This window comes from Cupressus sempervirens, chromosome 1 (genome assembly GCF_028749045.1).
Source record: "Cupressus sempervirens isolate cs-2001-9-10 chromosome 1, ASM2874904v1, whole genome shotgun sequence".
Lineage (NCBI taxonomy): Eukaryota > Viridiplantae > Streptophyta > Pinopsida > Cupressales > Cupressaceae > Cupressus > Cupressus sempervirens.
The window spans coordinates 434,688,757-434,710,611 of record NC_143118.1 but is presented as its reverse complement, the minus strand read 5'-3'; the positions used below and the strand labels follow the sequence as shown (position 1 = coordinate 434,710,611).

General features: G+C 34.5%; 1 pseudogene across 1 annotated transcript; it reads right to left on the bottom strand.

Moving 5' to 3' along the window:
- Positions 1–16,096: 16,096 nt before the first annotated feature.
- Positions 16,097–17,484, bottom strand: LOC149578147 (germin-like protein subfamily 2 member 1 pseudogene; annotated as a pseudogene). Its single transcript, XR_016364231.1, has one exon. The product of XR_016364231.1 is annotated as a germin-like protein subfamily 2 member 1 pseudogene (transcript).
- Positions 17,485–21,855: the final 4,371 nt, after the last annotated feature.

Sequence of the window (21,855 nt, the reverse complement as noted above, 5' to 3'; positions counted from 1 at the left end):
TTTTGCAAAGTTATACATTTTTTTTGAAACATAGGAGTGGGAAATCTAAAAGAGATGCAAATTCTCTTAGTAGAAGACAACTTTTGCTGACAGAAATGTAGATAAAGGTGGTTGGGCTCAAGGAACTTAGTACTTTGTATTTGGATGATCCTGATTTTGGTGAAGCATGGAAGGCTTGTACAGAACCTATTACACTTGATAGGACAAAGTGGTTGGATTTCATGATCCAAGATAGTATGTTGTTCAAAGGAAGCCAGGTGTGCATTCTTAGAAGCTCAATGAGAAAGAATCTCATCAATGAGAAGCATAGTGGAGGATTGGCTAGACATTTTGGCAGAGATAAAACCATAGCTTTGGTTGCTGAGAATTATTACTGGCCATAGTTGTAGCAAGATGTGAATAAGTTTATACAGAGTTGCAGAGTATGTTAGATGGTGAAAGGAGTGAAGTAGAATACAAGGTTGTACCATCCATTACCTGTACTAGAGAGGCCATGGGAGGATGTCAACATGGATTTTGTTCTTGAATTATCAAGGACATAGCATGGGCATGAAACTATTTTTTGTAGTGTTTGATAGGTTTTCAAAGATGGCACATTTTATTCCTTACAAGAAGACTAGTGATGTTGTTCATGTAGTAGAATTGTTTTTCAGAGAAGTGGTAAGACTAAATGGTCTACTGAAGAGTATAGTTTCATATCAAGATACCAAATTTTTTGGGTATTTCTAGCATACATTATGGAAGAAGTTGAAGAAAAAATTGAAGTTTAGTTCATCACATCATCCATAGACTAATGGACACATAGAAGTTGTGAATCACAGTTTGGGAAACTTGCTGAGATGTTTGGTTGGAGACAAACCAAAATGATGGGATCTAATTTTACCACAGGCAAAATTTGTATATAATAATTTTGTGAACAGGAGTACTAGTAAATCACCATTCCAAATTGTATATGGGAGTAGTCCTAGAAATGCTTCTGAATTGAGACAATTAGATAAAGGAGAGATAAGTAGTGCTGAAGTAGAAGAATTTGCTGAACATTTGAAGAACAACCATGAGGAGTTGAGGAAACAAATCATAAAGATGGATACATAGTATAAAGCTAAGGTAGATGTGAAAAGGAGGTATAAGGAATTTTTTATCAGAGATGAAGTCATGGTTCATTTGGAAAAGGAGAATTTTCTAGTGGGTACATATAATAAGCTAAGGATGAAGAAGTTTGGACCATGCAAGATAGTGAAAAGGCATGATTCTAGAAATGCTTATGAAGTAGAGTTTCTTGTTGAATTGAATATTTCACTTTGTATTTAATATTTTATATTTGATAGAGTATAATGAAGGAATTTATGGAGATGAAGTTGTAGACATGAAGTGGAGTATTCCAATAGCTAGTTCAATTACAAAGGAGATTGAGGAGATACTGGATAGTCGTGTTGGCAAAAGTACAAGGAACATAACTTAAGAGGAATACTTGGTCAAATGGAAAGGGAGGCTAGTAGAGGATTGACCATGGCTAGTAAGGGAGGAGGTTAACCATCTTGGTTTTCCTCTGAACACCTGAGACATGATGGAGTCACTTCTCAAATTAACCCAAGTGTCTGATGCAGGAGCATCCGAGGTGTAAGAGCAATCTTGCATCACCCAAAAATATTCTATTTTAAGTCTTTTCTATTTTAATAAGGACTAGTAGATAGGGTGGTTACTATTTATGTGAACTTGTTATTTTGAGTTTTTCATATGAGCTCAGATTGTTCTCATTTTCTACAGGAAGGTTCAATTTAGAGTTGTAAGCCTACCATAAAAATCTCATTGCTCAAGCTTAAGTATTAGAGAAGTTATTGTGGATTTTTGGTGGAAAAATTTGTAGAAAAATCTTCAAGCTCACCGTTGGAGGTCTTAGAGTGCCTAGATGAGGTCCAAAAACTTGATAGAAGAGTGCTTGCACTTAATTTAGCCTATATATCAGGAGTTGACATTTCTGAAAAGTGGTTATAATAGCCAATCAGAGCAACGATTTGAGATTTATGGCCTTCCAAAGATGGGCTACATAAAATATCTAAAATAATTGTCAAGGATGTATTTGGCCAACTCTTTATATATTGTTAGGGTCTATTGGCCCTAGGTATTAAGTTTCAATGTGTAGAACCTTCCCAAGTGACATAAAATTGCCTATTTAAGGAAGGCCAAAACATTGTCTAGACAACTCTGGGTAGTAGTTCATAGCTTAGTCTTGCAGATTACTATAATGGAAGCACCCATGTGGGTTAGCATATTGTACTTGTGAATCTGTAATTTTACATTTTCGGTACAAATAAGAAGTCCATATTTTGTTCTCACATTTGTTGTTGTTTCTTTGTTTCTATTATGAGTTTATGGTTTTAAGGGGAGCACCCTTCATCAAACTCACCAACTGGAATTACTTCAAATACCAATTATGCCAATGTTAATGAAACGAACAACTAAAATATGTAATAATTTACTATTGTAATGAGTTCTAATTTTGTGTTGTCATTGATTCAATGCAATACCCCTAAATAGAGCCAACTCACCAACTTGAATAACTTCATATGTGAATCATGCCAATGCCAATGAAATGAATAACTAAACTATGTAATAGTTTTTTTTTTGTAATGAGTTCTAGTTTAGTTTAGTGAGAGATCAATGCAATACCACTAAACAGAGCCAATTCATAAACTATAATTACTTCAGATGCCAGTCATGCCAATGCTAATGAAATGAATAACTAAACTATGTAATAGTTTTTTTTTTGTAATGAGTTCCAGTTTATTTTAGTGAGAGATCAATGCAATACCACTAAACAGAGCCAATTCATAAACTATAATTACGTCATATTCCATTCATGCCAATGCTAATGAAATGAACAACTAAACTATGTAATAGTTTGTTTTTGTAATGAGTTCCAATCTAATACAGTGAGAGATGAATGGAATACCACTAAACAAGGGCAAGACATAAACAAGAATTGCTTCAGATGCCAGTCATGCCAATGCTAATGAAATGAACAACTAAACTTTGTAATAATTTGTTGTTGTAATGACTTCTAGTTTAGTGCGGTGAGAGATCAATGCAATACCACTAAACAGAGCCAACTCACCAACTAGAATAACTTCAGATGCCAATCATCCAAATGAAAATGAAATGAACTAAACTATGTAACAAATTGTTGCTATAATGAGTTCCAATGGTGAGAGATCAATGTAATACCACTAAACACAGCTGACTCACCAGTTGGAATTACTTCAAATGTCAATCATGCCAATGCCAATGAAATGAACAACTAAACTATGTAATAGTTTGTTACTGTAATGAGTTCCAATTTAGTGCGTTGAGAGATCAATGCAATACTACTAAACAGAGCCAACTCACCAACTGGAATTACTTCATATGCCAATCATGTCAATGTCAATGAAAACTAATGCAATACCACTAAATAGAGCCAACTCATGAACTAGAATTACTTCAAATGTCAATCATGCCAATGCCAATGAAATGAACAACTAAACTATGTAATAGTTTGTTTCTATAATGAGTTTTATTTTAGTGTGGTGAGAGATGAATGCAATACCACTAAAAAGAACCAAGTCATAAACTTGAATTACTTTAGATTCCAATCATGCCAATGTTAATGAAATGAACTAAACTATGTAACAATTTAGTGTTGTAATGAGTTCCAGTTTAGTCTTGTGATTTGAATGGTGGTGTGAAAACACACCACTAAATATAAAAATGCAGGGAAATCCATGCTCTACACAATACATAGTTTAATTATTCATTTCAATGTAATACCACTAAACAGAGCCAAGTCATAAACTTGAATTACTTCAAATGCTAATCATTCCATTGCCAATGAAATGAACTAAACTATGTAACAATTTAGTGTTGTAATGAGTTCCAGTTTAGTCATGTGATCTAAATGGTGGTGTGAAAACACACTATTAAATATAAAAACACAAGGAAATCCACACTCTACATAATACAAAGTTTAGTTGTTCATTTTAATGCAATACCACTAAACAAAGCCAAGTCATAAACTTGAATTACTTCATATGCCAATCATGCCAATGAAATGAACAAGTAAACAATGGGTAGATCAAGTATGTATAGATCCATGCCAATCTTGGCTCTTATCTATCCATAGTTCATCTACACATAATATTATACTATAATAGTTCATCATTTTTACCAATTGCAATGAAATGTACAGCTATATCAATAGTTTATGAGGTCATAAACTATGGATAGATTAGGTATGTATAGATCCATGCAATACCATTAAACATAGGCAACTCATAAACATGAATTACTTTAGATGCGAATCATGCCAATGCCAATGAAATAAATAACTAAACTATGTAACAATTTGTTGCTAGTCTACTTAGAAAAATAGTCAATATGTGCTCAATAATGGGTTCCACTATAGTGTTGTGAGATATGAATGCAATACCATTTAACAGAGCCAACTCATAAACTAGAATTTCTTTAGATGCCAATCATGCCAATGTCAATGAAATGAAAAACTAAACTATGTATTGATCAATGCCAAGAATGCATAAGTCAAGTATGTATGTATCATAGTTAAAGCTTTGATTATCTATAGCAATATCAATGAAATGTACAACTATAGCAATACTTTATGAGGTCATAAATAGAGCCAACTCATAAGTTGGAATTTCTTCATATGCCAATCATGTCAATGTATATGAAATGAACAACTAAACTATGTATTGATCAATGCCAATCATGCCAATGAAATGAACAAATAAACTATGGATAGATCAAGTAAGTATAGATTCATTCAATGCCATTAAATAGAGACAACTCATAAACTAGAATTACTTCAGATATCAATCATGCATAGATTAAGTATGTATATATCATAGTTAAATATTTGATTAGCAATATCAATGAAATGTAAAACTATAGAAATCATTTATGAGGTCATAAAAAAAGCTAACTCATAAGCTGGAATTTCTTCAGCTGCCAATCATGAATATCTATGAAATGAACAACTAAACTAAGTATTGATCAATGCCAATCATGCCAACAAAATGAAAAACTAAACTATGGATAGATCAAGAAGTATAGATCCATGCAATACCATTAAATAGAGAGAGATCATAAACTAGAATTACTTTAGATGCCAATAAAATGAACAACTAAACTATGTAATAGTTTGCTACCAATATGCTTAGAAAAATAGTTAATATGTGCTTAGTAATGAGTTCTAGTTTAGTGTTATCAAAGATCAATGCAAATAAATTAAATAGAGGCAACTCATAAACATGAATTTGTTTAGATGCCAATCATGCCAATGCCAATAAAATGAACTAAACTATGTAACAATTTATTGTCAGTCTACTTAGTAAAATTGCTAAAAGTAGTAGTTACTAGCTGAAATAGCTAAATTGAACCAAATGTCATTGCAATCCAATCCACTCTCTTTGCCTCATCTATCATCAAGAACCCTTTGGCTCTTTCATGTTGAAGTACGAATGTGTCATGTGCTTTAAGGAAAACACCTAGACTCAGTTCAAGGATGGCTTTGAGAGCACTATACGTGGCACTCAAAACATTGTCCTCTTTAGATTTATCCATTTTTATAATTTGAGGCTTACCAAGGCCATCTTTGAGTTCCTTCATAGTTTTTCATATCACATCCAATGATGTAGCTAGAGTTTTCTTCTTCCTCTTTCCCCTCCTTGATGATGGTGGGGGAAGGAGTACCTCTACCACTTGCACTCAACTAATTGGAATGATAAAACTCTTCATCCAAATCTAGTTGGCTATCAAGACGTGTATCACAACCGGTATCATCTTCATCAAGTAGGTGGAATGCATCATTCATAGGGTGCCCTTCTTCAGCATCAAGAGGCATTTTGTCTGCATACCCTTCAGCAATGTCATTGCCGACAACTACAACTAACTCATTGAAATATTGGAAGGGTGACCTCTTATATATTTTTGAATTTTTGAATTCTCTCCTCTACATGTAAGTAGCATAAATAAATGGATTAGGTTGTTAGTATTTCATTATTAAAATAAGAGGGAAATATTTTTTCAATCAAAAGAGTACAAAGAACATCCTACCTTCAAAAGCTTATCCCACACAAAATCCTCAGCATCGACAGTTTGAGTTGTTTCATTCCAAGAAAACTTACTAGTATTTTTTAAATCCTTCATTAATCTATATCCTACTTTCCATGATCTTAGCTTATTCTTAAAATGATCTCATGATAGATTCAAGTTCATCTCTACATTGAATGTCCTCTCTATGGTGGTCCACACTTCTATTTTAAAACCACCTTAACCTTTTCATTTGAGATGAACTTGTTTGAGGAGAAAGTCTATAAACTTGTGTTCCATTTATTTTTTCCACATTATCTTCTTTGAAGAAGAAGAGGATTTGTTGCTTGCACTGAAGGATACATCCATATTTCTGAAACTAATGTGAGAATACATCTCACTCACACTAACAGGTACGTTCATGCTCTTCATGAGCTCAATATATGCCATATTCTACATTTTTTGTTCACAAAGTATATATTGTTGTCATTTCTTTAAACGTATTAAAATTTAAACTAATCATATGATTAAAATTGAAAATTAATGTTGTTTAAATTTAAATGGATTACAGCAAGGACTAACATTAGAAAAATAGGATTTTTCAGCGAATTTTTTGTTCTCTTGTTATTAGTGGGCTTATAATCTTCATCATTTGGTACTCCTTGATGTATTTCATTTAAACATCTTAATGCAATGAGGCTAATAGGGCTATCATTTGTAATACATCCTCATGCAACGAGGCTAACATATTCAATAGGTATAAACATTAGAAAAAGGAAATCATCCATCATTATATATGCATACATCACTTTAATCAAATAAAACACATTGTCCCATAGAAATTCAATTATTCTCGGGATCTATAAGCTTCCCACATCCAACTTCCTAACATATTCAATAGGTATAAACGTATTACAATTTAAACTAATCATATGATTGAAATTGAAAGTTAAAGTTGTTTAAATTTAAATGGAATGCAACAAGGACTAACATGAAAAAATAAATTAAAAAATTCCGCAAATTCGATGTTCTCTTGTTATTAGTGGGTTTATAATCTTCATCATTTGGTACTCCTTGTTGTATTTCATTTAAACATCCTAATGCGACGAGGCTAAGAGGGCTATCATTTGTAATACATCCTAATGCAACGAGGTTAACATATTCAATAGGTATAAACATCAGAAAAAGGAAATTATCCATCATTGTATATGCATACATCACTTTAATCAAATAAAACACTTTGTCCCATAAAAGTTCAATTATTCTTAGGATCTATAAGCTTCCCACATCCTACTTGCTAACTTATTCAATAGGTATAAACGTATTACAATTTAAACTAATCATATAATTGAAAGTGAAAGTTGATGTTGTTTAAATTTAAATGGAATGCAACAAGGACTAACATTAGAAAAATAGGATTTTTAGAAAATTAATTGTTCTCTTGTTATTAGTGGGCTTATAATCTTCATCACTTGATACTCCTTGTTGTATTTCATTTAAACATCCTAATGCAACAAGGCTAAGAGGGCTATCATTTGTAATACATCTTAATGCAATGAGACTAACATATTCAATAGGTATAAATATCAGAAAATGGAAATCATCCATCATTTTATATGCATACATCATTTTAATCAAATAAAATACATCGTCCAATAAAAAGTTTAATTATTCTCGAGATCTGTAATCTTCCCACATCCTACTTGCTATATCTTCTTGAAATTGTGCCCACTCATTTCTATCCTCCTAGGACAACCAATATGTCTCAAGCATTGGTACCTCTATCCCATCACGATCATCTTCCTCTTCAATAAATACTTCCAATGGAAGGTTGTCCTCTATCATAATGAAATTATGAAGTATGCAACATGCCAAAACAATATAGGATTGTGTCATGATACCATAAGATGTTGCATGCCTCAAGATTGGAAAATGTTGCTTCAAAATACCAAACATACATTCTACTGCATTTCTAAGTGAGGAGTGTCAATGGTTGAACAACTCAGTGCAAAGTTTATTGATTTTTCTCTTGACCACTCTTTCTAGTGGTATTGTGTATACTGATAAGGAGTGAGAAATCCGAGTGCATTTGGATATCCAACATCCACTAGAAAATATTTTCCTACATTAAAAAAGTATATTATCAATACTTGAAACATTTAGCTACCCTTGAGTATATTAAAATGTGATTTGGCTTACCAAGGAGAACTACAAGTGGATATACTCTAGATAGAACTGAGGCTAGAACATGATTGTTTACAACAGAGCCTTCCCAACCAACAAGGCAGTACTGAAACTTACAATCAAAGAAGTAGACACTCATAACATTTTGTAACAGGTTCCCTTTTCTATCACGATATTGACCCTATATATCGACATCAACTCGTATTGGAATATGGGTTCCATCAATAACTCCAACACAATCCTATGGGATATGATACACTGATCAAATGTATGTTCAAGCAATAATAAGGTAAGGATAACAGTCTAGACAATAAGGATAACAATCTAGACAATGCACGATTTACCTTGAAGAATGGTTCAAAATGGTCCTTTCCACCAATTTCGGGAGGAGTGCCTAAACTAGGTGGTATGAAGTAATCCCTTGAATGGCTAAGATAGTTTTCAACACCTTGTAGAAGTACCAACTTAATGTCTCTCCTGAGTGCCCAAAGTTATGGGCAATCTTGCGGTTCCTTAGATTGTGCCCAAGGGTGTGGAGGAACATCACTAGTTGTTCCTCTAGCTTCAAGTGAATCATATCTCTCAAGCTTCCTTTCAGCCTAAGAATATGAGCTAGAGAAAAGAAGGCTGCCCTACTCATCTGAATCTGGTCATGAAAATCCACCTCATTGGAATGAATAATGTCTCTACAAAAGGAATTTCCTTTTCTTATTTGCATACCCATTTGAGTACCTTCTCAGGCTACTAGTACTTTGGCTATGACAACAAAAGAAAAAAGAACTATGAGAACGTACGTGTATGTGATCTTCCTAACTATGTGTCCTTGAACCTCTAGGCTATCCATGTGATCCATTAGTGGCTTGAAACATGGACAAATTATACACTATTAGTTATGAGATATCAACTATCACCTATCGAGATACAACATAATTATTTGCTAGCCTCATTGCTTTAAGAAGTCAATTATTTATTCAAATATAGCAAGAGTACCAATTGGTGATGATCATAAGCCCATAATGAACAATGCAACAATAACGTGTCATTCTACTCCACGTAATATGTCTATACTCTGTAGCAATGAATGCATATTATTGATTCCATTTGTCTATATGTACACATATACATGTATATATGAACACATATACATGTATATATGAACACAAGCACATGTATATGCATACAAAGACACATGTATATATGTACACACACATGTATGTATGTCTGTATACACACATGTATATACACACACATGTATAAATCTACACACACACATGTATGTATGTACACACACACACATAAGTACAAATTATAAACTGAATTTGGGTTTTTATGAATGCATTTTAATAAACTATCGAGTCTGTCAAAACTAAGGTTCATCTTTTAGAAGATGAAAAGGAACATCGTTGGCATGTGGGAATAGGGTTTCTCTCTACATTGATCCATACATAGTTTAGTTGCTCATTTCATTGATATGATTTGCATTGATCTCATTACTGAGCACATATTGACTATTTTGCTAATAGATTTGAAACAAATTATTAACAACATATAATAACTATTTTGCTAAGTAGATATAAACAAAGCCATTGAGTTGATCGATACATAGTTTATGAGTTGGTTGTGTTTAATGGAATTGTATTGATCTGTACATAGTTTATGACCTCATAAACCATGTGTACACGAATTATGTATAGATATTTTATCCGTACATAGTTTATGACTTCGCTCTATTTAGTGGTATTGCATTGATCTCTCACTGCACTAAACTAGAACTCATTACAACAACAAATTGTTACATAGTTCAATTGTTTATTTCATTGGCATTGGCATGATTGACATCTGAAGTAATTCCAATTTATGAGTTGCTTCTATTTAATGGTATTGCATGGACCTATACATACTTGATCTATACATAGTTTATGACCTCGTAATCTATTGTTATAGTCATACATTTCATTGCTATTGGTACAAATAATCAAAGCTTTAACCATGATATATATAGGTAAAGAATGCAAAAAACCAAAAAATAATATAATCAGAGCACATACTGGAACTCATTTTTGAACAAAAAACCAAAAAATGCAAAGGTGGGTGGGAGAAGAGAACCAGACAAAGCTACCACCATCGTGCAAAGCCAAACAAACACCGTAGCCATAGTCGTCGGCCAAGAAGAAGCCAAATAAACATCTAGAGAAACCCCAAACTCACCCAAGAACAATGGCCCCAAAAAGCCCAAAAACTCGTCAAAGAACAATGTTGCCTCATCTTCCAAAATGCCCCTTTCATGTTCCAAAAACATAACCACGATTTTTGCAGACTTGACAGATTTATTAAAATGACTTCATAATCTACAATAACTAGGTTTTTATTTCAAATTCCGCCTATTTCTTGGAAGATACATCTTCCAAAATTTGTCGAAAAATGGAAGATGAAAGCTGAAATTAGGTTTTGAATTTGATGAACCAAATGCTCATGAAAAGCTCCAAAACCTGATTTTTTCCCTCATAACCCGATTTTTTCCCTCATCTTCCTACAACCAAATGGGGCCTTAAGGATCATCCAACATTTCAACAATGTGAGCAATTGTATGTCTATGATATTCGCAGATCTCTTTTGGACTATCATAAATGCATTAAGGTATTCTAACTACTTGCACCTTAGACTCTAAGAACTTCCAACTTCAATCTTTTTGTTGTGATCTTTGACTTTGTATATTTCAACCAATCTTTTGTTGTAGACGTTACAACATTAGCCATATTGTTGACATGATGAATTTGATTAAGTAGTTCCTGCTTGTGGAAAAATCTCTCTGAAGGTTCTTCACGGTTAATCTCTCCAAATGTTCAATCTCTCTAAAGGTTCTTCATGATTAATCTCTCCAAATGCTTGACCTCTCATAACCGAGGCCTTTTGTTTGAAGGAGATGACTACAATCAGTTGAAGTCTTATCTATTTGTGGTTGAGCTAATGTATCAATGCTACCTTCAAACCATGATCTTGCTCATCTTTCGCACACCTATATGTTTGGAGATGGTCAGGTGCATGGAATTGTTCCTCTTTTCTCGTATATAGCTTTGGCCTGCAAAGTATGATATGTTGGCGTATGCACACATCCTTATTCTCTTCCCATCTTCTATTGATGATTAGATATTGAATTTTGACTCTTGCAAATGCATTATTTGGCTATCCACAAAAATTGACAGATAAGTTTGTTAAGGTTTTCATAACATTTTTTAGAAGGCATCCAACAAGAAGAGTAATAAACATTTAATACTAAAAAAATCCAATTAATCACTTGGATTTTACCAGCTAATGAGAGATATCTATTGCCCTAATTGAAAATTTTGTTCTTCAACTTTGTGAGAAACTAATCCTATATGTCACGAAGAGAAACCCCCAAATCAAAGGGAATGCCAAGATATCATGTAATTTTCCCATGTTTAATGAATTTCCATTTATTAGAGTCCAGGATGGCAACATAGATCATCAAAAACTTGGTCTTATGATATGCTAGTTAGGAACCCGATACTAAGTAATACAATTTCAAGAACTCCATCATGTTCTTAATTTCAGATTTAGAATTTTGGACAAATAGTAGGCTGTCATCAGCAAAATGTGAATTGATTACCATTGAGTTGTTAGGAATATATATATGCCCTTAATTAGCCCCATGTGATTGTATTTTTGCAAAAGATAGCAAAAGGCATTAGCAAATATCCTTCAAGACAAACTCTTGAGGGAGGATGTTTTAGAAGATGTCCTTGAAGACGTCATACCATGGAAGGTGGAGCAGGATTATAGTAGATACATTGATCGAGACCTCTTTTGTCAGTGGCCCCTAGTAAAAGTCTAGGTATTGACGATTTATCAATTGAATTTTATCAAACTTTATGATAGCATATCAAGGATGATTTCTATTTGGTTAGTAGAGGTTTGATTAAGCTTCTTTCTAAGGGAAAAAATAAATATTACATATCTAGATGGTGTCCTTCATATAAAATTATTGCGAAAGCATTGGCTAATAGGATCAAACTAGTGGCCATGATGGTAGTTCGACCATAGTAAGTATGTTTTTCGGGTGGTAGATTCATCTTGGATATTTTAATTTTAGCTTGGGAGATGTGTGAATGGGCTCAACAATTAAAGCAGAATGTGCTACTTATAAAGCATAACTTTGATAAAGCATACAACAATTTGTGATTATAAAGATGTTATAGTGGTTGGGTACTATATAGTTATAGTTGACTATATATATTTTAAATAAAATTCAATTTTCTTTGTACTCAGTCCAATTAAGAAATAGAGAAATGGTTATTTTTAAAATTATTTAATGTAAGAAATAAAAATGAATTTCACACTTTTGGGAAGGGGGGGGGGGGGGGGGGGGTGGGAGAGAGAGAGAGAGAGAGAGAGAGGTGAAGAAGGCATGGTAGGGGGAATAGGGAGGGATAGGGTAAAGAGAAAGAGGATAAATAGGATCCAAAAGATACAGAGAAATGATGTGAGAGAGGTAGAGAGATGGTAAATAGGGAGAGGTGAGATATGTGTTAAAGAGAGAAAGAGGATAAGTATGGTCCAAAATAGATAAAGACATGATGAGGAGGGAGGGAGGAAATGAGGGTGGGGATGAGGTTAAGACATGAACTAGACATTGTAAGAGAGGTTCCAAGAAATAAAGATACACGAGACATAGAGAGTAGTTAGTAATAACATGAGGCGACATGAGAGAGAGAGAGAGAGAAGGGGATGCAGGGTAGGAGACACCAAGTTGACATAGAGAGATATACTATGAGAGATTAAGATAAATGTAAGAGAGAGAGGGTGATAGATGTGTCAAAGAGAGAAAGAGGACAACTAGGGTCCAAAATAGATGGAGATGTAAAGAGGAGGGAGGGAGGGAGGAAAGAAGGTCGGGGATGAGTTTGAGACATGAACTAGACATTGTGAGAGAGGGTTAGAGATAATGATACATGAGACATGGAGAGGGGGTGGTAATAAAAAGAGGGGACATGAGAGAGCGGGGGGAGGGGGGCATGTGTATGAGAGAGTGAGACAAAGGGATATAGGGTAGGAGAGATCAAGTCAACATAGAGAGAGAGATATTGTGAGACATACAGAGACATGTGAGCAAGAGAGAGTGAGAGACACAAGGTAGATATAAAGAGTAAATAGGGGGATGTGATTGTGAGAGGAGGGAGGATAGAGAGTTAAAGAGTGCAATTTGGGAGAGGGGACGGGGAGGCAAGTAGTTCCAAACACCAAAGAGCTAGAGCCACTCTTGGTGATGGCTCGCTTCAAGTGGGCTATTAAACACGCAAGGAGGTCTATTACGAGGCCATTGTGAGATTAAGAGGGGACATGGATGCAAGTAGTTCCAAACACCAAAGAGCTAGAGCCACTCTTGGTGATGGCTCACTTTAGGGGGGTTGTTAAACACGCAAGGGGACAGGGAGGCAAGTAGTTCCAAACACCAAAGAGCTAGAGCCGCTCTTGGTGATGGCTCACTTCAGGGGGGTTGTTAAACATGCAAGGAGGCATGTTACAAGGCCAATGTGAGATTAAGAGGGGATAGGGAGGCAAGTAGTTCTGAACACCAAAGAGCTAGAGTCGCTCTTGGTGATGACTCGCTTCATGGGGGCTGTTAAACACACAAGGATGCCTATTACGAGGCCAATGTGGGATTAAGAGGGGATGGGGAGGCAAGTAGTTCCAAACACTAAAGAGCTAGATCCACTCTTGGTGATAGCTCGCTTCAGGGGGGTTGTTAAACACGCAAGGAGGCTTGTTACAAGGCCATTGTGGGATTAAGAGGGGATGGGGAGGAAAGTAGTTCCAAACACCAAAGAGCTAGAGCCACTCTTGGTGATGGCTCGCTTCAGGGGGGTTGTTAAACATGCAAGGAGGTCGTTTACGAGGCCAATGTGGGATTAAGAGAAAAAGAGTGAGAGAGAAGGAGAGGGTAAGAGACATGATGTGGAGATAAATGGTAATTACAAGGAGGAGATGGTAAGAAGGGGTAGGAAGTAGGAGAAAGGGAGAAGAGGGGGAAGAGATGAGGTAGAAATAGACAACATTATGGGGGAGAAAGATGAAATAGAGAGAAAGAAAATAATTAGGGAATCAAATGGATGGATTTGGTGATGGAGAGAGAGGTGGTGGGGGGGGAGAGATGTTAAGAGGAGGAAGATGAGAGAGTGAAAGATAGTAATTAGCATGAGAGAGAGAGAGAGAGAGAGAGAGAGAGGGTAGAAATGTTGGGAGGGGGTGGGTGATGGGAGAGTTGGGAGAAGAGGAAAGGATTGATAGATTATTTAGATAGGGAGATAATGGGGATGGGGAGACATATTATGTAGAGAGTGAAAGAGTTTGACAACTGTTAAAAGGTACACACATTATTTATAAATAATTGTACAATTTTTTTGAAAAATAAATTCATAGAAAATCGATTCAGCAAACCCCAATATTCATTCTGAATTTTTTTCTTGTAAAGTGTTGCTTAGTGCCAATCTTGCTATGGTAACACACTATAAAAGAAATGGACAAGCAATTGACGAATGCACTCCATATACTCTTTTCTACTAACCATCCATTTGTAGACTGAAATTCTCTACCAGTCGTAAAATTTTGTGATTAGAATGATTGATATTGTATCTCAAAAGAGGGCAGCCATTAACAAATTTCCATTAAGGAATATCATATTTAGGAATATTGTACTTAGGGTTTAGGATAAGCACGATAACCTATTGCTGCACAATTTTAATTTGCTTTATAATGTGATCCAATTATTAATGACTTTTTTAATAAATTCATGGAAACTAGATCAAGTGAAATCCAATGTCTTTGTTCTAATATTGTTTTATTGTAAAGTGTTGCTAGAAATGGGCAATTGAAGGGTGCACTCCATATGCTCTTTTATGCAAACAACCTTTTTTTAGACTATTCAACAAGGATTTGCTTGAATGAGATTCTTGACTTGTTTTAAAACTCTATGATTAGATTCGTTGATATTATATCTCCAAACAGGATGATGATAAGTAGATTTCCATTAAGAATATTTAGGATTTCTATGGATGCTATGACTACCACTGAGATTTGTCCTCTTCAATGAACAAAATGGCGCTGAATTTGATCCCAACAACAACAAAACACTGGTTCTTTAGAGTTTAACAATCTTCAAATAATTTGTTGGGATAAGGTGACTCAGCCTTACCACAATTTATCATTTTATTTGTGCTTTCTTGGAAAGTTGCTAAATGAAGCTTGATTCTTCTACAAGAAAAGGCTTGGAGTAGAAAAACAATGAGAATTTATTTGCATGGGGTTATGCTGTCGGATCCATGTGAAGGCTGAAAATGTATTGTAACTTGTTGCTGAATAATATGTTAGCTTGATGGTTTGGAGGGTGGAGTTTTTTATGTGTAAAGGTTTTCTCTTTTCTGTCTCATTCTTCTAGTTTCATGATTGTAAAATAATAATCTGTATGTCATAATGTTACTAAATTTATTTGGATCAGTAGATTTTAATTGTGGGAAATCAATTGTATGTTTCCACTTTATGACATAGTAGTGTGCACTTGTATTTACTTATTAGAAGCTACTCAATGAACTATTGGCTCTAGGATGTGCATACTGATCTCAGATGACTTTCTGAGGTCCTCTCATTTCCCTTCGTAATCATTCAAATAAATATATTATCATGTAACAAAACTTTATTCCAATTTATAAGCTCTTTCCTCAACAAACCAGAACTTGACATTTGTTCTTTGAAAGATAGAAGTATGTATAGTACAGAAGCAGCAAACTGAAAGAGGTATGATCATGACAGCCTATCTGGAAATAATAACCCAAATCAATGTATACCCATTTAAGATAAAATTATTCCAACCTACAAGTTCTTCCCTAAACAAACCAGAACAGAACATTTGCTCTTTGACAGAAATCTATGAACTCTCAGAACAGAGTAGTATTAATTATAAGTATGTATAGATTTCATTTTATTATACATATGATGTATACAAGCAGCAAAGCGAAAGAGGGGTACGATCATGGCCTGGAGAGGCCAATCTGGATAGAATGCACATCATGCAGGGAGATCTTAAAGGCCTTGGCAAGAACAGTATCAGGAACAACAGGCTTTGATGCAAACAGGGTCTTGGCAAGCAAAACAGCCCCGGGATTCTGGCTATTCAAGCTGGACAAGCTCACGGCCGATCCATCCCCCAAATTCTGGATAAAATGCACCATTCCCTGCGGAAAAACAAACAATTCACCTTCCTTAACGATCTCCTCAAACAGCCGGTTCTGCGTATCAATAAATCCGGTGCGCAGGGTGCCTTTCATCACATACAAAACCTCCGAAGCCCTAGGATGAAAATGCGGCTGCACAATCCCACCTTTCTTGTAATCGATCCGGGCAAAGGACAGCCCCTGCGTGTTCAGCCCCGGAAAAGATGAGGCGGTGGCGATCGTGAGAGCAGATCCGAGAGGATTTGACGTATTTCCGGGTTTCGCAAGCAGCGAGGTTTTGAAATCGGCGGCGACTGCCTTTGCCGGATCTTTGCAGGAGACGCCATTAATGGAGGGTTTGCTAGGGTTTGCTGCTACGCAGAGATCTTGGAGAGGGTTAGGGTCTGAGGACGAGGAAATGCATATGCTTAGCATAAGGGGTAGAATTCGGAGGAGGATCTTGATGGAATGTTCCATTGTGTCGGAATTCGGTTTCTTTTTGGGGAAATTGAGGAGATTTCCCTGGATTTTTATAGAGAGGCGGAGTGAATTGGATGGGAAGAAAAGGAGTGTTGTCTGGTTTAGACATTGATGAAGATTGGTGGTGAAGTGCAGTCAAAGCAGGTGAAGATTTGTGTGGCTTCACCAGAAATTGAAGCTTGGTGAGATTCATTTTGTGAGAGGAATGCATTGCCCGATAAGACTGGTTCGGTCTGGAAAATGTGGGAGAATGTGGGGTAGGTAGTTAGCTCCATTGGCCTTCAAGGTGACAACGCTCCGTTGCTTATGGGCATTGTTTTTCCCTGCAGTTCCTTCAATTCTAGTTCTGGGAAAAGTGATGAACAATTGTCCCATAATTTTTTTATTGTTTTTTAAAGCTCGGAAGGAGATCATATTTCTAAGTCAAGGTTTTGGGTTACGCTCATCTAACTATTACCAACACAACAAGAGTTCAAGGATGAAAAATGAGATAATATAGAATATTATGGATTGGGGAAATCTTTTATCACTTTAAAGTCTATTATGGTTAGTCTAGTAGTTAACCATTTTAATTGTGAGCTTCCTAAAACAAATTTTAGAAATTGATGTCACTCACAATTTCTTAGAGTGTCTTATTTGAGAGAGACGTCCATGCTTGTAACTAAAGTTTCAAGATCATGTGATAGATTATGATATTTCACTCACAATTTCTTAGTGTCTTATTTGAGAGAGACGTCCATGCTTGTAACTAAAGTTTCAAGATCATGTCATAGATTATGATATTTCGTTGGATGCTTTTTCTCAACGTGTTAGAAAAGGACCAAAATAAAAGTGAGATCCATGCATGTGCATTATGACATGTTTTATTTGTATATATTGTGGCATTGCATGATTTGTTGTTTTTAAGGACTAAAAAATGCATTTCATTCAATTATGGGTAGTTACAATAATAACTTTGAAGTTACAACTATTGATACAATGTCATAAAAAATGTTTGAGCATTTTATCAAAAGTATTATCACTATTCAAGTATTGGTACCTTTCCTCTAATCTAACAAAGAGTTTTTCTTTGGAGGTCAATGTGTTTTCAAAGAGGGGATCATATGTGTCAAAGTCATATATGTGCAGTTAAAGAATTAGGATATTGATATATGACATGTAATAAAAAATAAACATATCACATATCAATGGGTCCTTGGTATGTAAAGTTGAATGGTATTTAATAAGTCCATCAAGGATGAAGTATTGTCGACTGCAAGAATTTTGAATGTCACTTGCACCTTTCAAGGGGAATTATAAAATAATCTTGTAATTTGTGTGGAACTAGAGAAGAATGTAGTATTAAAATAAACGCTTATGGTGTGGCATTTTTGGCCTATCCCATATGAATATAATTGTTGTTTGCAGTTGACAAAGTAAGAAAGTTTGAAATAAATTTACAATAATGTATTTTTTCTTATTAAAGGATAGGAAAAGAATGACAAGTCTCATTTGTAGGTTTATTTGAAAAAAAAGTCAACAATCTACAACAATTTCATTAGAGCTCAATTGAACTCAATCAATTGTCACACAATGCTACATAACACCCCATGAAAAGAAAAGTTCCAAACAAATCCCTCTTCAATTTAATAGCAATAGATTCTCGAGTGTAAATAGTGAAGCTAACCAAATCTGGCAAAATATCTCCTTAGACATAAAGTCATATAGTTTAACTACATTTTCAGCTATTGTTCTTTTATTTTATTAATTTTATATTTATGTCTTAATTGTTTTGAGTTTTTGAAATAATTAATGTAATGGGGTAAATGGGAGACACCCAACTACGGATTTAAAAGGAATACCAAGATCCGTCCATAAGGGGAACCAAGTGGTACAAAGAAGTACCATTGCATGATCACCCTAAATGTAAGGATACTTTGTGTTTCATTCCTTCTTTCTCTAAGAGAGGGAAGTATAATTTATAAAATTTATTATGTAATTTGATTTATTCAAGGAAGAGGTATGAAATGAAAAAGAGGAAAATATACTTAGATAAAAACCTATAAATAGGTTGTCGAACCAAAATTGAAATTGAAACTGAACAAGATGTGGATTCAAGAAGTCGACAACTTCAAACCTAAAAAAATATGAAGTCTTAGGTCAAGGTCAATATAAAGGTTCTAGGTTGAATTTCAAGATCAAGGTAAGATTAGGTCAAGGTCGACCTCAACTTGATCTACACAAAAATCTAAAATCCAAAAAGTCTATAAGAAACTGAAATTGTAGATCCGTGAATTTGATTTGAGAAATTATAAATTTGTAGTTGCACACAAGAGAGTAGAAATTTGTTGGTGGGGAGAGGCTTTCTTTAGTTAAGATGCAATTGAGGAATCCACCTTAAATTAAAATAGATACAAATACAGGGATGCTAACATGTAGTGGAAGTAGCTGTAACAATGTAGAATGTGATCAAATGTGTTAATGCAATAACCTTAACACAAAAACCAAAAGGAAATCATATAAGACAAAACCTCATGTGTATGGATGCTTGCGATTTTCCTCAATTATGGATGAAAGAAATTGAATGGATGAAGATGGATCTCCTCTTAGGTGGCCAAACCCCATCATCTCTGATGAAGCAAGAAGCTAGATCTAAGAGAAGAAATGCATGTAATGGAAAATGTAGATCTTGAATGCTTGAATCGATGAAGAATAATACTTTAGTTGCTTACTTAAAATTCCTTGAATGAACTTGATTGATTTCTTAGGCATGAACTCCTTGCATGAATAATAGATGTTGTGGATGGTCAAATGAAGTGAGAAGGTCCCCTTTTATACATATTTCAAAATCAAAATCAAAAGGGTCAACTTCACAAGGTGGGAAAATGACAATATTTTGCACCAGGCCTAAGAACCAATTAGAAATCACCTCTTATGTTGAGGTTGGTGGAACATTCAATTTTTTGATGAAAATTGATGTTTAAACTTCATTTTTGTTATTTCGAAAGGACAAGTGCGAGAGGCTTCTGAAACAATGAAAATTGGGATTTCACAGACATGGTGTAGAAGGTGGTGCAAATGGAAAAAATTCACCAAATCACAAAGAGGAGCTTAATGTGGTTTGAAAAAATGATTTGTTGCTATTTTAGAGTAAGTTGCATATGGGCCATGTGAAGTCGAGATTTAGAGTGAAGAGCACAAGAAGACTTGTGAAATAGTGAGTTTTCAGAACTTCACAAGGGATGTTGATATGACCTTGCAAATTGGCAATTTTTGAGGTTTTAGGGAGCATGTAAAGGGAACAATGCAAAATGGAATTTTTTTGCCAAATCATAGGAGTTGTTTAAAATGTGCCTCAAAATAGAAAAAAGAGTTTGTAGTGCATTAATGATCATTGTAGGTTTAGAAGAGGGAGCTAGATAAGCATGTGAAAAGCCAAAATGACCATTGTAAGAATATCTTGAGAAGTACAAAGAAAAAATTGCAAATATTAATTGGAAATGATATCATTGTTGTGCATATGCAACCAAACATGTGTAGAATGTCATTGATGGAATTTTTGAGTCAATGAATCATTGAATGATACTATTTTATTAAGGCCTCATCACAAGTTGAATGTACAAGAAAAACTTTAGTGTGCATTCTTTGGTAAATTCTTCAAGTTGCAGGATTTTGGATTATAGGAGTGAAATGGGGTTCCCAATATAAAAGCATCCAACAAGCCAAGAACCTAAGCCAGTGGCACAACTTGATTTCTCTATCGAAGAAGAAGATCAGTTTGACATCGTCAATAGTATGTACCAAGCTATTTGGGACCTTAGGAAGAATTATGCCAACTACATGAGCGACTTCCATGAACTTGAACTAGAAGAAGACATGGCTGCAATTGCACAAATGTTGGCAGATTTAGAAGAATAGTCAGGTGAACATGCATACATCAATGCTATGCTCAATATGTTTTGTAGCCTTCTCCCTTGAAGATTATGAAGATTTTCTTTATTGTTTAAAATACAAATATTATGAATAAGTTATAATTAGCTTAGTTAAACAATTTTGAAAGGGTCTGAAGCTTTGTCACACCTCTCTATTTACTATAATGAGAGGTACGAGGACCCTAAAAATCATCATCATATGTTTATTCATAGATTATTATAAAAAAATATATATACAAACCAAGGAATAATATAGAATCGAATAATCCATGCAAGTTTTTAGTGGATAGTGCAACCAATCACTGCTCTATTGTACTCTTTTTGAAGTTAAATAAAAATACCCCATTTCTTTCAAGAATTGTGCAGAATAATCTTCTATTTATAATTAATAGATTGTCCTCTTGGATTTATATTGACATTGATAGATTGAAATTTAATACATTCATTTGATAATCAAAATTCACAGGAATTGTGTTTTTTAGTCAATTAGTCTTCAAAGATTGAAGTTAAAAACAATTGAACTAGGGTTTGTCATAGAGTAAGGAATTAATTTTAGTGCATTGATTAAATTAACTTTACTCCCTTCTTAAGACTTCCTTTTATGCATTTGCATTTTAATTTAACAATTATATATTAATTATCAAAATTCTTTTACCTCTTAGGGTTTCTCTTTTAGGTTTTACGATCTCCTATAAGGATTGATCCATTATATATTTTTGCTCATTCTTTTTTTCTGATAATATATTTTTTCATATTTCAAAGCTAGACCCTTGTCTTCTCTTATCTTTGCTTCTCTATGATAGGTTCTTGCATGTAGGTATTATACTAGATCTGTGGGTTTGTCTTGCTCAAATCTTTCATTGTATCAAATACAAATCTGTTGCATCTTGTTCATTATTGAAGAACACAAGAACAAGGGTTTGTTGGATCAAATATGGTAATTTTAGGGTATTTTTTATACAAATAGGGGG